Source organism: Oryzias latipes, chromosome 15 (genome assembly GCF_002234675.1).
Source record: "Oryzias latipes chromosome 15, ASM223467v1".
NCBI classification, from domain to species: Eukaryota; Metazoa; Chordata; class Actinopteri; order Beloniformes; family Adrianichthyidae; genus Oryzias; species Oryzias latipes.
The window spans coordinates 5,416,754-5,431,543 of NC_019873.2; the positions used below are offsets into that span (position 1 = coordinate 5,416,754).

The window sequence follows — 14,790 nt, forward strand, 5'->3', positions numbered from 1 at the left end:
ACACAACTTTCAAGCAGCACGTTCTTTAGACTCACAGAAATCTATAAATATTCAGAATGAGTAGGCAATGTGCAGCTGGATGATGATATTTTTAAAATCCCCCTGTGGTCTGCTGTAACATTGCTCTTTGGGTCATGTGTGACTTTGGCGTTAGCTCAGATTAGGTCTGAGGTTTTCTACGGTTTGCCCAGCGTTTATGACATCTGCATGTGAGACAGCAGAATGTAAAGTCTCAAAAAAAATACACAAATAAACAAACCTGAATGTGAAGGACGTACAGATATTTTGATGAATTGGGTCATGTAGAAAAAGATTTTCATTTGAAACGGTTGATGAGGTGGATGATTCTACTTCCTGGAAAAAGTAGGAGAGTTGCTGTTTAGAGGATGTTTTGACCTTGAAGTTTATTTTATTCTTTGATTAATGAAAGGATGGATGGATTTATTGATATTAATAAAAGATACATGAAAACAGTTTGTTCTCAAGTTTAGTGACTCTTATAGTACAAAAATGACAACATTTACTGTTTTTTGTGTGTGGATATTTTCAGGTCTATTGTAAAATTATTATGTAATAAAATAAATAAAAAAAGGAATAAAAGAACCTGTAGTTATACCAAGAAAATGGATATCAAGCATTGCCACAGAAAGGTCAGTTATTGCAGCAAATTGTAAAGAGCAGGTGGTAAAAATAAATCAGTTGATAGTTATGAATTGATGGAAGACGGATATATTGATTTAGCTCAACACTTGTGCAAAATTCTTTTCCCCTACTGTGATCACATTGGAATCACACAAAGAGGAAACTTCAAAAATTGTTCATGAGATGTTGTTCTTTGACCTACACAGGTTGTTTTGTAGACGTTCACCTCTGTCTAGAATTGTTGTCTGTGTCTGTGATTGTGGTTTATGCACGCAGCTCAGTTGTGCATTGATCTGTGCTCCAGTTATCGTTCAGTCGGAGAATTGTGTGAGCCTCAGACATTTATAGATTTGTTTCATATTTTCCAGTTTGACCCACTGCATGGGAGTCTTTGTACATATTTGTCTTCTTTGCAGCTCGCAGGATCAAACTGTGAAGCTCTGAAATTGGCTCGTCAGGCTGCCAGCCACAGATGAGCACACTAACGGTTGATCAGATCTGCCTTTTGATTTCCTTTTTCGGCGGGGATTACAAAAATGCTTAGTGCAGGAGATGTGTGGTGCATGATTCTGAGTCTTCAGAAATGAGTCCTTAGAGGGCAAAAAAAAGGGCGTAGTGAAAAATGCACTTTAGGTGCAAACACTTTAGAATGGCTTTCTATGAGGCGTGAAGCACAACAATTGATCATTAATACAAGGGACTGTAAAATTGCAAAACATCTCTCTTGAAGAGCAGGGGACTCGGAGTGATGAAGCTTGCTGCAATCCCACTTCAAAGGCTTTTTAAGAAAAAAAACCTGCTCACCTTTTGGCTCCTCACTGGGCTGGAAGAGATGGAAGCTTTCGTCTCTGATCAGCCTGAAAGGAAAGCGGCAGAGAGAACATTTTCATTATTCACATAGAATAATCTATGCTTGTTAAATGAAAGTAACACACAATCTCACTCAAAATAATGCTTCAGACTTTCACATCTTGACAAGCAAACAGCGTCGGCTGCAATAAATGCACTAGTGTGGCATCTGCATGAGTAGACTGACAACATTCCAGCAGAGATTCTGCAGAAAAGTCAGGAGCTCAGAGTTCACAACCTTTACTGTCCTACTTACTTTGGTGCCAACAGCTTTACTATGGCTATGCATGGCTGGAGCGACTTCAGCATAAATAAAATATACATAATCTGTGTCTACCTCTGCAGCCCTGTTCTACCTACACCTCGCTGCTTTCTGCAAAACCCTGCAGCTGCCTGCGACTTAGCAGAGTGTGTGGCAGTTAAAGCAGGAGGCACAATTTGCAAAAGCTAATGTTGAATTAATTTAGAGTGCATATAAAGCAATGCAAGAAAAAGAAAAGAAAAATGAACAACTATCCATGCATGTCTGCAGGACTGTAGCAGCTGGGAGGTGTTCACTCTTATTCAATGCCAGAGATCTGAGTTCTACATTGTTTTTTGCAGGAAGGACATCCTGGCAAACGTCGTCTTGGTGCATCCATGACATTTCCAGATCATCTCCAGTGATACTTGGACAGCGGGGAACAGGAGCTGCTTTTTCCTCCACCAGTAAGTAGCAGTAAGAAGCCCTTTGGGTGAGCTGCTTAACACCGGCAGGTCCCAGTGGAGGGAATCAGGGCCAGCGGTGCTGCTCCAGCGTCTGCACTGAGCACGTGCACGGATATTGCTGAGAGTTGTTTTTTTTGGGTTTTTTTTAACCGTGCTTCCTTTCTTCTAGTAACTGTGTGGGTGTGATAGCTCGTGACAGAGGAGAAAAAAAAGAGAGGTGTTTTAAAATGATGTAATGGCTAAATATCAAAAGGCCAAGAGCTCCCTTTATCTTCAGCTCCACATTTCTTTCATCCAAATATTCATAAATGTGCAGCGAGAGATCACACAGCTCCGAGGACCAGCACTCTGCAATCATTAACCGCCTCTTCAGTTTGATTTATTTATATATTTCTGCCGGAAACAGCACAAATACTCCGACACTTAAATAAAAATCTTTGGCAAGGCCAAGCAAAACAGATTGGTTTAAATGGAGAACTTTGGCTCTTTAGATATGTCATATCTATAACTATATATCTACGTATATATAGAAAGGCTTTGTGGTATTTGACCCAGACACACACACATATATATATATATATATATATATATATATATATATATATATATATATATATATATATATATATATATATATATATATATGTGTGTGTGTGTACACACGCAGTAAAAAAAAAAATAGAATAATAATTTGGCTTACTGAAGTTTGACTTTTGGCTGGTCCTGCTCATCCTCCTCATCACACTATCATCACCAGCAGGACATTTAACTTTGTTTTATTAAATTCCTTAAACTTCCACCAGGGTCATTTTCCTTTCTATTCCCCAAATGCTGGAGAGTTCATTTGTATTCACATCGTCACTAAAGCACAGCACAATTCCCCCGGAAGTGAACATCCTTGTCCTCGTTTTGACCAGAGCTTGTTTATTTTTGAGCCATACCAGAGTTAGGGGGGTATTCCATGAAGCATCTTTAAACTACCCTGAGTTTTACCCTGAACTCTGGCTGAAATCCACCCTTCAAAAAAGTAAAACGGCTGCATCATCAAAAGAATTTTCTGCTTGCAGAAAAAGAACAGACAAAGTAAATGCACGAGTTTCTGATCTTATTTCCATTTTCCTTGTGACGCATATACAGTGACCCTTGCTATAACGCGGTTTACTTTTCACGGTTTCGCTACTTCACGGATTTGCATCATGCATTGTGTTCTGCATTCTGATTGGCTAAAAAGTCACTTCACTTTTCTCTACCTGTGCGTCAATGACGTTGCAGTTTAATATGTACACGTACGTAAAACAGCTCGCCAAATTTACATTACGTATGTGCAAATTCTCTTGCAATTTCGAGTTTCTCTAAAACGCGTAGAAAAAAGAGCGACACCAACTGCCTATCACTATGTTCTTCTCCTGAACAAACACAGCTGCACCGCGGGCTTCAGAAGAAGAAAACACTGCAGAGTGGAGTCAGGATGCAGCGGCTCAGTCTAAAGAGTAGTGAAATACACCTGAGTCACTATTTGTCCCACTGTACTTTGTATTTTTTCATAATCATTTTATATTTTCTCCCGTTTAATCCAAATCTTCGGGTCGCGGTGGGCGGGGCTTATCTCCGCGATTTGAAGCTTTCTGTTCACATTGATGATTCAAATTATTATTTGACAGTTACACAGTACAGAGTTATTTGTTGAAAAAACATTTCTAAAGTACTTTGGGATTGGTGAAACAAATGCTTGAGCTTGTAAAATGGTTTGTTCTTTCTTTTCAATTTACAATAGAGTATTTAATTGTATAATAGAGGTTTCTACTTCACGGATTTTGCCTATCACGGGTTATTTTTGGAACGTAACCCCCGCGATAAACAAGGGTTTACTGTATATGTAACTTATCCAATTTTGCCAACTTAAATTAATTACTTCCATTAGTAACAAGTAATTGAGTTAAATTTATTCAACCTATTTTCTTACGTCTACAAACTTAATTAGTGTTTATACAACTCAAATTTACATATTTATCTAACTAAATGTCATATTACTCCAATTCAATTCATGTATTTTCCATCTTAATTTATTATAATTCTTGAAGCCTCATATGTCTAAGTTTGAGCCGGCAGATATACTCATTTTTATAACAATAAAAAGAGAGAAACAACATACACAGATTGCATACATTCATTTACCAATGTTCCAACATTGTCATCACAATCATTGACAGTAGGGGTGCTATATAAACTCATCATCCTCTTCCTCCCTCTCACTCATGGTGCAAAGACTTAAGCATGGTAGGACAAAATAACTCGGCAAAACACAGTAAAACAGCTAAACAACTAAACACATTTGGTCAAAAACCCACACTTAAACCCAAATCCGTCCAGACAGGCAAAGGAAATGGTATCCCACAACTCCTTGCGGTGTCGATCTAACAGCAGCACCAAAATTACACCTACTTAATTGAATTAATTTAAATGAAAGTAAAATAAATGTCTGATAACTACGTGTTTTTGTTAAGCTGACTTAACTAAAAAAATGATTTATCTTAACTGAAGCAAATAATTGTTAGATCAAATGTAAAAAAAGTTTATCTTTTCAACATCCATACGTGGTCTTATCACCCTCTCACGGTGGAAAAAGTATTATCTGAGCTTCTTTATCCACTAAATCATCTTCAAATGGACACGCCATGCTGCTTCACCTCTCTGAAAACAAACTAACCTTCAACTAAACCTGCTCCAGACCAGGTTATGTTCAGAGCATGAGTTGCCATGGCAACTTGACTGAAACATACATCCATTCTTGGAACCGAAAACTGAGGTTATCCACTTCCTTAGCCTAAAACTTACCAAGGGAGCTAGCACAACCTGCTTTCTGGAATACCCCCCAGGAGAGCTTTTATACCTAAAGTAAAGCATGTGTGAAAACAAACTGGATTTGGACAAAACGGCTCAAAATTTCCTAGAATGGAGAAAATCCAACTGTACTGTTTTTTAAGAAGCTTTCCATAATCCAAAACACACTTTGCAATAAATCGTAAGACATACATGTTGAGAAGCACATGTGCAGTTTCCTTTAAAGTCCCACTCTGATCATCTTTTGATCTATTTTCAAAGTGTTCCCGGTGGTCTTTTAATTATAATTATGACATTTTTAGCCAAAATAAGGCTAGGACATTTTTTTGCAGAGTGACAGTAGTTCTTTAAACAACCACCTCTAAGTTGTGGACAGGACTGTTGACGTGGAGTAAGCCCACCCAAACTTCCCGTCACTCATCTGTTTACACTCTCTCCTTATGGCTTAAAGCCCCTCACATCCTCAACCTAATATTATCAGTGCAACAAAAATGGCGAGCGATATTAGAGCTGTCCAGCCGTACAGTTTAGATCCAGATTCCAGCTCAGACGAGGAAAACAAAGACGTACATGTGTCTGCAGGTGGACGATCAGAATGGAGCAGAGCGGGAGCTTGTGACCCACCCAGTGTATTTTCTTTTGTTTTTTCAGACTGAATTTTTTTATTTGATCCTGATTCACGACAATTTGATCAAATAAATACTCAGAAATGCAATGTAGTCTGAATTTTCTACTAATGTATATCCTGTATTGTTAGAAAAATGCCACATGTTAAAAACATCATTGTCATGAGAGTGGCTCTGTAAGTGAAACACACTTTTTTCCTTCTTTTAAATGTGCTCTAGTGTAAAGTGAACTGTATAGTTATCACGGTGGAACTAAATCTGCCTAATTTGTATGCTCAGACGATTCCGCTCGCTCCGCCTAAAAATGACAGCTTATTAGGCGGAGCAAAATGGATTTTACTATGTTGTGGCCTCGCCAAGGTCCCTGAAACAATGCTGTCAATAGCATCACAGTTTGAACTGGGTATTGTGTAAAATGTTGAATGCGTGAAAAAAGGCTCATTGATCGGGAGGCCACTTCCAACGCTCTGTTGTGGGGATGTATCACTGCGTGCTCACAGGCTCCAAGAGAGTGATAATGCTTTCTATTGATTTATTTTGATGAATTGCATTCATATCTGGAGAATGATTTTCATGACTATAAACACCGAGAGGATCTGTGCGTTTACTGTTGTTTTTTTTCCAGCAATAAATACCAGCTTAAAGTGAGATGAAAGATTCTTGAAACGTGCTTTGATATATGACTACAGCGCAACTCTGTTCATGCTATAATGAATACACATGTTAGTCTTTGTGCATGCTGATGTAACTCTTCATTGTGTTAGGCTGCTATCATATGGATCCATACAAGACAATGCAGCTCTATTCCACTCACTTTCTCAACTCAACGAGCACCCACAGGCAGAACGCCAGCCTTTTCTGCACAGCTACTTACTGGATGTCCTCTGCAACGTGTGCAGCACAACCTCCTCAACAACTAAAAGCAGAAATGAAGATGAATGAAAGGCAGATGTCTCTAACAAGGTCATTTAGGACAGAAACAGGCATCGTTTCTCATGTTAGGTGTCCATTACTGCAGAATATAATCAAATCTTCTTTTTCCGCATGCAACCTGCTCAAAACACACAATAAGTGCACGGCGCACGCGTGTCACGTTCTGACCAGAGAAAGCGGCTAGAGATACAGCCATTACCGCTGCGGCTGTCATTAGCTAAAAGGCCTAAAGCTGGAGCCAGACCAGAAAAATTATTGTGATTATAGGCCTGTATAGCTGAGCTCTATCAAAACATATTACACTCTCTCAGATTAAAATCTGGTGTTTCGTGTGGTTTCTAAATAAAGATGATAGGATTTATTCGTTGATAGCAGGCAACTGGAGTACCGGGGAGGACAGGCAGTCAGCTAACATCCTGCCATGAAGGCAGAAGTTGTCTCTGTTGTTTGGGTGGCGGTGCAGCTGCAGCTCCCTGATTTGCTTTTGGGAGGCAGCGAACTAAGAAGCAGTTTTGTGCTTCAAAGCGGCTTAAAACACCTGTGACACATGACCATCATGTCTGCGAGTTTGACAGCGTCGGCCTAAGCGGGATGAGGCCGAAAGCTTTGAGGCTGTGCGTGCCGGGCGCAGCTGGCACTCACGCACACATTTTAGCTGGCAGGGACTTGGGGCTCCCAGCTGTGTGTGCATCATCCATGAATGCAGTGACACTTGCAGAGGACCAAAGACGCACAAGCTCATCTCACTTTGTGATTTTTTTTCCATTAAACTTGACCATGTTGAACACTGCAATCAGAATCTTTTGTGTCAGATTTAGGAGATGAGGAAGATCATTAAAGATGCTGTAACTCAATACAATCGTTGTGCGTCATCATCGTGAACAAAAGCCCAAAATGATGATAAGAATTGTGTAGTTTTTTTTTTTAGCAGTTCTTTAAACAGATTGCAAAACCTACAAGATGTCACTGATGGAACTGGACAAGGCAATAAATGATCAATAAATACAAAAATGTCACTGCATAGATGCTATGAAGAATATGATGTGTATGTATAGCATGTACAAAAAACTCTAAATAGAAATATGCAGATCATCAGGTGTTGTTAAAAAGGGGTAGGATCGTACAAGATTTCTCTTCAACCCACTCGAGCATTCATGTGATCCTTCACAGAAATCCTGTTGAGTATGAAGTACGAAGGAGTGTTGGGACCACCAAAGAAATAAATAAAGAAATATACGAGAAAAGAGCTGTAAAATTCAGAGAAAATTTTTTACTTTTAATGTATTGGTTACAAATTGAGAATTTACGATTATAGTCTGTTCACTAAGAAAATATACAAAAAACAACGATGTTGTGTTTCAGTATGAGAAGCGTAGAGCACATTGTCCTTGATTCACCGTAGGTTTCACAAATAAGGAAATATTCGAAGGAAATATCGTCCGTTAATGAGTGTTTTACCTTTTGTTAGGGTTTTGTTGTGTGCTTCTCGTTTTGTCTTTGTACGGTGACCTAAAGTGTCAAGAAAGAAGTAGCAGCTGAATAGTTCAGTTGGTTATGTGCAGGGCTTCCAACCAGTGTTTGATTCCCGAGTGTGGGTCCTTGGGCAAGACCCTTTGCGCTACTGTGTAGAAACACGGTAGCCCAAGTCTGGGTCCCCCTGTGCCTGTCCCCAGCCCGGATAAAAACCAGGTTTGTGTCAAGGAAGGGAACCGCTGCTGAAAGGTGAACAACAACCTAAAGTCTCAAGAAAGGTGCTTTAAATGAAGTATATTCATTTTTGTTGTTAGAGTAAGAGTAATGACAAACAACGTTTTAGTGTAATTTTGCTGATGGCTAACATAAAAAGGATCATAGGTTCAGTGCAATTTTCTCAACCTCAATGTTATATTCCAGTGTACTGATGTACACAACTCTCCTTATTGAGGAGTACAACTTTTTTTTTGTTGCCCTTTCCCTCCTTTTTTTCTATACTCTATAACAAAAGGGAAAAATCTAGCAGAAATAATTTCTATCTACATTTTGTTCCAAAGCACAACTTTGCTGAGAGTCTTAGCTTTGCACATTCATCCTCAGGTCCACGCTTCTTTTTTCTGTCTGTGCTTTTAGACACTTGAGTGGACAACTCGGTGGTGAGTTCAGCTTCAGTCAACAAACCGGTCCAGAATTTCCTGTCTGAATTTGGCGTCAGTCTTTAAAATAAACAAACACTGTATTTAAGAAGTGTGTCTGTTGATGACCCAGTGTTTCTTTTCTCGCAGATGCAGTTTGTTTCACATCATTTCTGCTCAGGGAAGGGTCCTCCACTGATTCGCCTCTTCCTCCTCCACTTCTTCTCGCCTCCTCACTGACTCACTGCCGAGACTAAAATAAAACGCAGCTCCAGAACTGCAGGTGCGATTGGCGGGTAGCTTTTTTTGTAATATCGGGTGGTGTATTTTATTTTTTTTGTCGTTAAGCTCAGACGTCCTGCACCCACAATAGCACAACTCCCACACCATTTGCTCCAGACAGCAAATGCTGCAGCCTGTTTCTCTGTCCAGTGATCTGAAATATATCTGCATGTGTTCAGATAGGGCTGAAGGAAGGAGAACAGGATCCCTGCCCCACTGACTGAAGACAAAAATATCCCCTTCTTTCTCATGTTATGGAGTGTTTCAGATCTAACAGATTTTAGACCAACTGAGGTCACATATATGTGCTTCAAGTACAAGTACAAGGAAGAAGCCCTACGTTACTCAGATTGCTACTTTCTGCTGAGGTTTGGTGGTATTTATGAAGCTTTGGGGAGGCTGATATGAGCACGCAGAGGTAATTTTTGGGTCAGGCTTTCCTTGAGGACACATTTATCCAGGAACAGCAAAATCAAGTATGGAGCCCCGTGATAGGTAAGCATCTGCTTCAGGCCTTAAAACATGTGCGGTAAATGTAGCTCTAAATCCTCAGCATAACTTTAGAATGTCTGTTCCTCATTTAGCATTTGTGACGCCTTATGCAAACTATGATTTTCCCATCTTGTCTGTAGAATGTACAGCTTAATGCTTAAAGTCCCACTCTGATGAAAACTGTGTTTTTAGCATGTTCTAGTGGCATTTTTCTGATTGAAGAACCTAAAATTGCAATTCTAAGCATTTCTTGTTGTGAATCAGGAGCAGACAAAAAAAAATGCTGTTTGAAAAACAGTTTATTTGTGACGTAAAAAAACATACTGGGGAGGCCTCAAGCTGCCTGCTACGAGCTCTCAGCAACGGGGAGGGGAAGTGGGGCGGAGATGCTCTGCACCAATGATCCTACCCATAACTCAGGGGTGAATTTCTGATGAACTCCTGCCGCTCTGCAGAAACTATATTCTAGAAAATGACATTTTTCTGTGTGTTTTTGGCTAAAAACAACATAATCATAATTAAGACCACCGGGAAAGTTTTTGCATCAAAAGATGATCAGAGTGGGACTTTAAAATCCCACGAATCACTTTGATTCCAAATGACATTCAGGGAAAACTGCATAGAAATGTATAGTTTTTTTATTATATATTTTGTTTCTTTCTCTGCACATTGTAAATAAACCTCAACCTTGATGTATCAACAGCATTTCTCAGGACACCCATGTGGTTAACATGGTGATCAGCAGGCAGAGGACAGAGCTCCAACTCTGAAGTACAGGAACAGAAGAAGGACAAAAGACTGGGCCAGTACAGCCAATATGTTTACAGAACTTTTCAGACTAAAGGAAACTGTGAAAAACGTATGTACTTATGTGAATTGTACCACCTGAAGGAAGCATGCTTCACTTATTAAAGTGTGCATTAACACACATAGTAGTTCACTTGTTCACTGTTGGCACGGATTGCAGAAGCACCAATGTTGTTAGAAGCCAACCACTGACCTTCAGCTTGTACCTTTCAGCAAATCTTAATCATGTTTTCTGAGAGGTTATCCTGAGGTCCAAGTTCAGGTGGAATGTACCATTTCTTCTGTTCGGTGCAGCTTAGGAGTCTTAAATGTATGATTCAGGTAGCATCATCCAGCCCAATGCTGATAGATAAAAAAGCTTTATAATGCAAAAGTGTGTACTGAAGCATTTGCGTACAAGATGAACATCTCATTCCTTTTTTTTAAATACTCTTTTATAGATGTTTCTTCTATAGGCCCATTCCATTATCTTTGATGGGAGAGATGGGAGTCTACTGCAGGGCCACATAGACAAAAAAAACACATACTTAAATTAGAAATTCAAAGTATTCACAGAGATTTCTTAGCACTTAAAAAGCTCCAACAAGAACTGGAGGTTTGCCCTATTCCGTCATTTACTTTATATAATTCATAAAAAAAATAGGACATAGTGGTGTAGCAGGATCGAAAGTTGAATATTTTGCTTAGTAACCCTTGTGCTTTCCTAGGCACTTTAACATTGGGAGTTGGGTCATCTAGACCCACTAGACAGTGCTCTGAACCTTTTTTCTTCAATGATTTGTGATCTTCACTGGTGTCCATGGATTACATGAAATCTTTCCACCTTTATCCACCTTTGTCATGGTAGGGAGAACACGTCAATGGAAGGGTGGGGTCATCTAAGATAGTACAAGGGTGAAAGGGGAAGGCTGAAATAACACAGGCTTGTGGACCCTAAGTAAGGGTTAAGGCCCGACGAAGTATGCATTATCACTTTTCAACGCACGCCGTGGAAGCCTTAACCATCCGACGAGAAACTTTGAAGGCCATTAACCCGCTTATACCTTGGTCAAATAAATGGTAACCAGTTTTTAGTCCTTAATTCTTGTTTTTTTCAATTGGGATCACCTTTCTCGTAAAAAGCGGACTATTTGTTACGTTCTGTGGCGCGTCGCTTCGCACCAGGTAACAAGTAATCCGCCTCACGCCGCACCAACGCTGCAGTCAAGATTTGGCTATATAAAGCGATATATATATATATATATATATATATATATATATATATATATATATATATATATATATATATATATATATATTATATATATATATATAATCAGCATATATATATATGCTGATTGTCATGATGAGAGAAAGTTCACCTCTTACTGCTTGTTTTTGTCCAAATGATGAAGCAAAAGGTTGTTTTAAAGAAGCCAGCGCAGTAATATAGAACATTTAAGCTAATTGACTGGAACTTCTTTTTTCACCGTGCGGTTATCACCGTGGTATATCATTTTTTAATGCACACCCAGCCATCAATCAGAATCAAGTATTCACCCGGACCATGGTATTACCGATAATAACATAAGGGATGTCTGGGTTGTAACAAAAAGCTCTGTTTTCGTGTAATGCGAGCACTTTGCATTACAGAAATGCAGTCATGCACCTAGATTGCAGTTCTGCTAAGGCTCCTCAAAGAGTCAAATCAGAAACAAACGCACGGATGAACTTTCAGAAAAGTCACTTTATTGCACATGTGATGAGAGCTAACACAAACAGATAATGCTGGAGAGTGTTACCGGAGGGAGAGATATATCGCGGTTGACGTGTTGACTTAGAGAGACAGAGAGAAATGAGCGGCACTCATCGGACTGACATGGTGGGGTGGCGGGATAAAGAGCGAGGCAGGAGATGGATGATGGATGCAGTGAGCTCTGGAGGAGGAGGAGAAGACAGGAGACACAACAAATATGCATTTTACATATTCAGTTCTGCACTGCTGAACCACTTATGTATGGACGCACGCGCACAGTTATGACTTCCCTCACTCGTCGATGATTTTCATTTAGATAGTTTGTTATTTCATGACACGCTCTCTTACTCATGTAGCCATTGAAACGGCGGCGCTCACACACACAAACATACACAGGTGCATGAATATTTCACTAACTAGGACTCTGCAGTCTGACATTAGTCTTTAAAGTCTCTTTATGGCCCACGATTGGACTTAGAAATACAAAAATACAATCAGAAATGTGTGCAGCTGTTGCTGAAGTCACACCAAACACAGATAACATCTGAGGCATTAATCCTGGATTTATGGGAAAATGTCATCTTGATGTCTGGACTATTACCTCAGAAATGTCCCTTTTAATCTAGGATTTTCAATTTTATGTGCTCCCACTTGGTAATTAAGATCACTTCAGATGGAGGACACGCTGAGCATTCAAAGGCTGGATAATAACAATGTCAGCAGCGCCTGGATGTCCCCATTACAAATTTATGGTTGCGTTTACAATATATTTGAAGGTTTCTTCATTATTTATTATCATAAAAATCACTCGAGAGCCTCACCCCATCCACACACAACAGAAAAGATGAAAATATTTCAAAATGTTTACACCCATTGACTTTATTTTTTACTGTAAAAGGGGGGAAGGACTCAAGACAAGGTCAGTCTGTGAGACAAAACTGGATTCATGTGCATCACTGTCCAGCTGAGCTCCTGCAGCCGCTGGAAGTCACATCTGCTCTGGTCAGCCAGGGAGGCTCCCACCCGCAACAATGCAGAACGTCCCACAGCTACTGTCATGAGTCTGTTTTCAGCAAGTTAAGCCTTTGTCAACCTAAATAAGATTTTATTTGTAGGTAATAAACACTAAATTGTTGTAAAATTGTGTGTTCAAAATATGCTCATATTATTGAGCTGGTAATTCAAAGGTTAAAAGCAGAGATTCATGCTAAAAATAATAATAAAAAAATAGATTTGCCTTTATTTATATAATGTTATGATTCAAACTCCCTTGTTCAGGCTCCTCAGACCTAACAGGCTTCTCTGAACACGTCAAAAAGACAGACATACCATTAAACGGTAACACCTCTTCTCTCCAAATAATTCGGAAAGTTCACATATTTTTATATGTAACAATATTCAATGGAAGAATGAAAAAAGGCTGCATCAGGTTCCTTAAAATCACACCTCAGAATGTCAGTGGAAACTCCTCTTAAGGGTATTTCCAATTTGTCGGAAAAACCCTTTTCATTCTAAAATAGAGCACAACTCCTCTTCCATGAAGAGAAGTGACGACATTACTAAAAAAAGAATCCAATCCAAAAATGTAACTATGTGTATTCAAAACAAATTGAAAAACAAATTGAAACATGTATGATACTTATGGATTCTCTCTTAGGACATTCAAAATTATATGTAACATTTATATACCCTGCAATTCATTTAATATACTTTGTTTTAGATACAATTACATTATTATTTTATTGTGAAGAATCTCTAAAAGCATCAATTGTCAATCAAACGGGCAATTTTGTTTGTCTGCTCTTTGTCTGCTGTCAATCAGATTATCCAAACTTTTCTATAACAACTACTTATTACGTTTAGAAAAAATCTTTATGAAACATATACAGCACACCGTAAATGATCCGTCCATTTCTCAACTTATGTGATATGCAAGGTGCACCACGTTAGCGTGTTCACCATACCTGTAACTCCCAGCCTTGTTTGCAACACCTAAAAAACACAGATTGATTAGATATATGTTGAAGTCACTACGCTAACCCTTAGCCTTGTTAGTAACATGTAAGAAAAAACACAGTCCAACACTGCTATACGCTAGCCGCGTTAGCGCATTTACAATAACACCAAACCTTTTTTTCCAACATATGAAAAAACAGAATGATGTCGCTAACATTACTTTGAATAGATTAACTCCTAAACTTGTGTGTAACACAATAAAACACAATTAGACACAGCTACACGTTAGCTTCATTAGCGTATTTACAATACCCGTAACTTCTCACTTTGTTAGCACCACGTAAAAAATCAAACTGATTCCGCTAAAACAAAAAGTACTGTGACTACGCTAACTCTTAACCTTGTCAGTAACATGTAAGAAAAAACACAGTCCAACAGTGCAATAGGTTAGCTAATTTACAATAACACCAAACCCTTATTTCCGACATATGGAAAAAAAAAACAGAACGATGTCGCTAACCTTGGCTTTAACACCAAAAATACACAGTTCGACACAGTTACACATTAGCTGTATTAGCGTATTTACAATACACATAACTTCCAACCTAAAACCATTAAAACAAACAGTACGGTGACTACGCTAACTCTTAACCTTGTTAGTAATGTGGAAAAAAAACACACAATTTGGCAGTGCTGCATGTTAGCCATGTTAGCGTATTTACAATACACCGTACTTCCAACCTGACACCATTAAAACAAACAGTACGGTGACTACACTAACTCTTAACCTTGTTAGTAATGTAAAAAAAAA

The 14,790-nt window shown here is 38.9% G+C and overlaps 1 protein-coding gene across 1 annotated transcript in view; it reads right to left on the reverse strand.

Annotated features, from left to right (window-relative positions):
* cdh11 (cadherin 11) overlaps positions 1-14,790 on the reverse strand; it is a 111,195-nt gene that overhangs the window by 61,532 nt on the left and 34,873 nt on the right. The window contains exon 2 of the mRNA XM_023962938.1: positions 1,447-1,499. The gene's annotated coding sequence lies outside the window, so the exon portion shown is untranslated. The remainder of the gene's footprint in view (positions 1-1,446; positions 1,500-14,790) is intronic.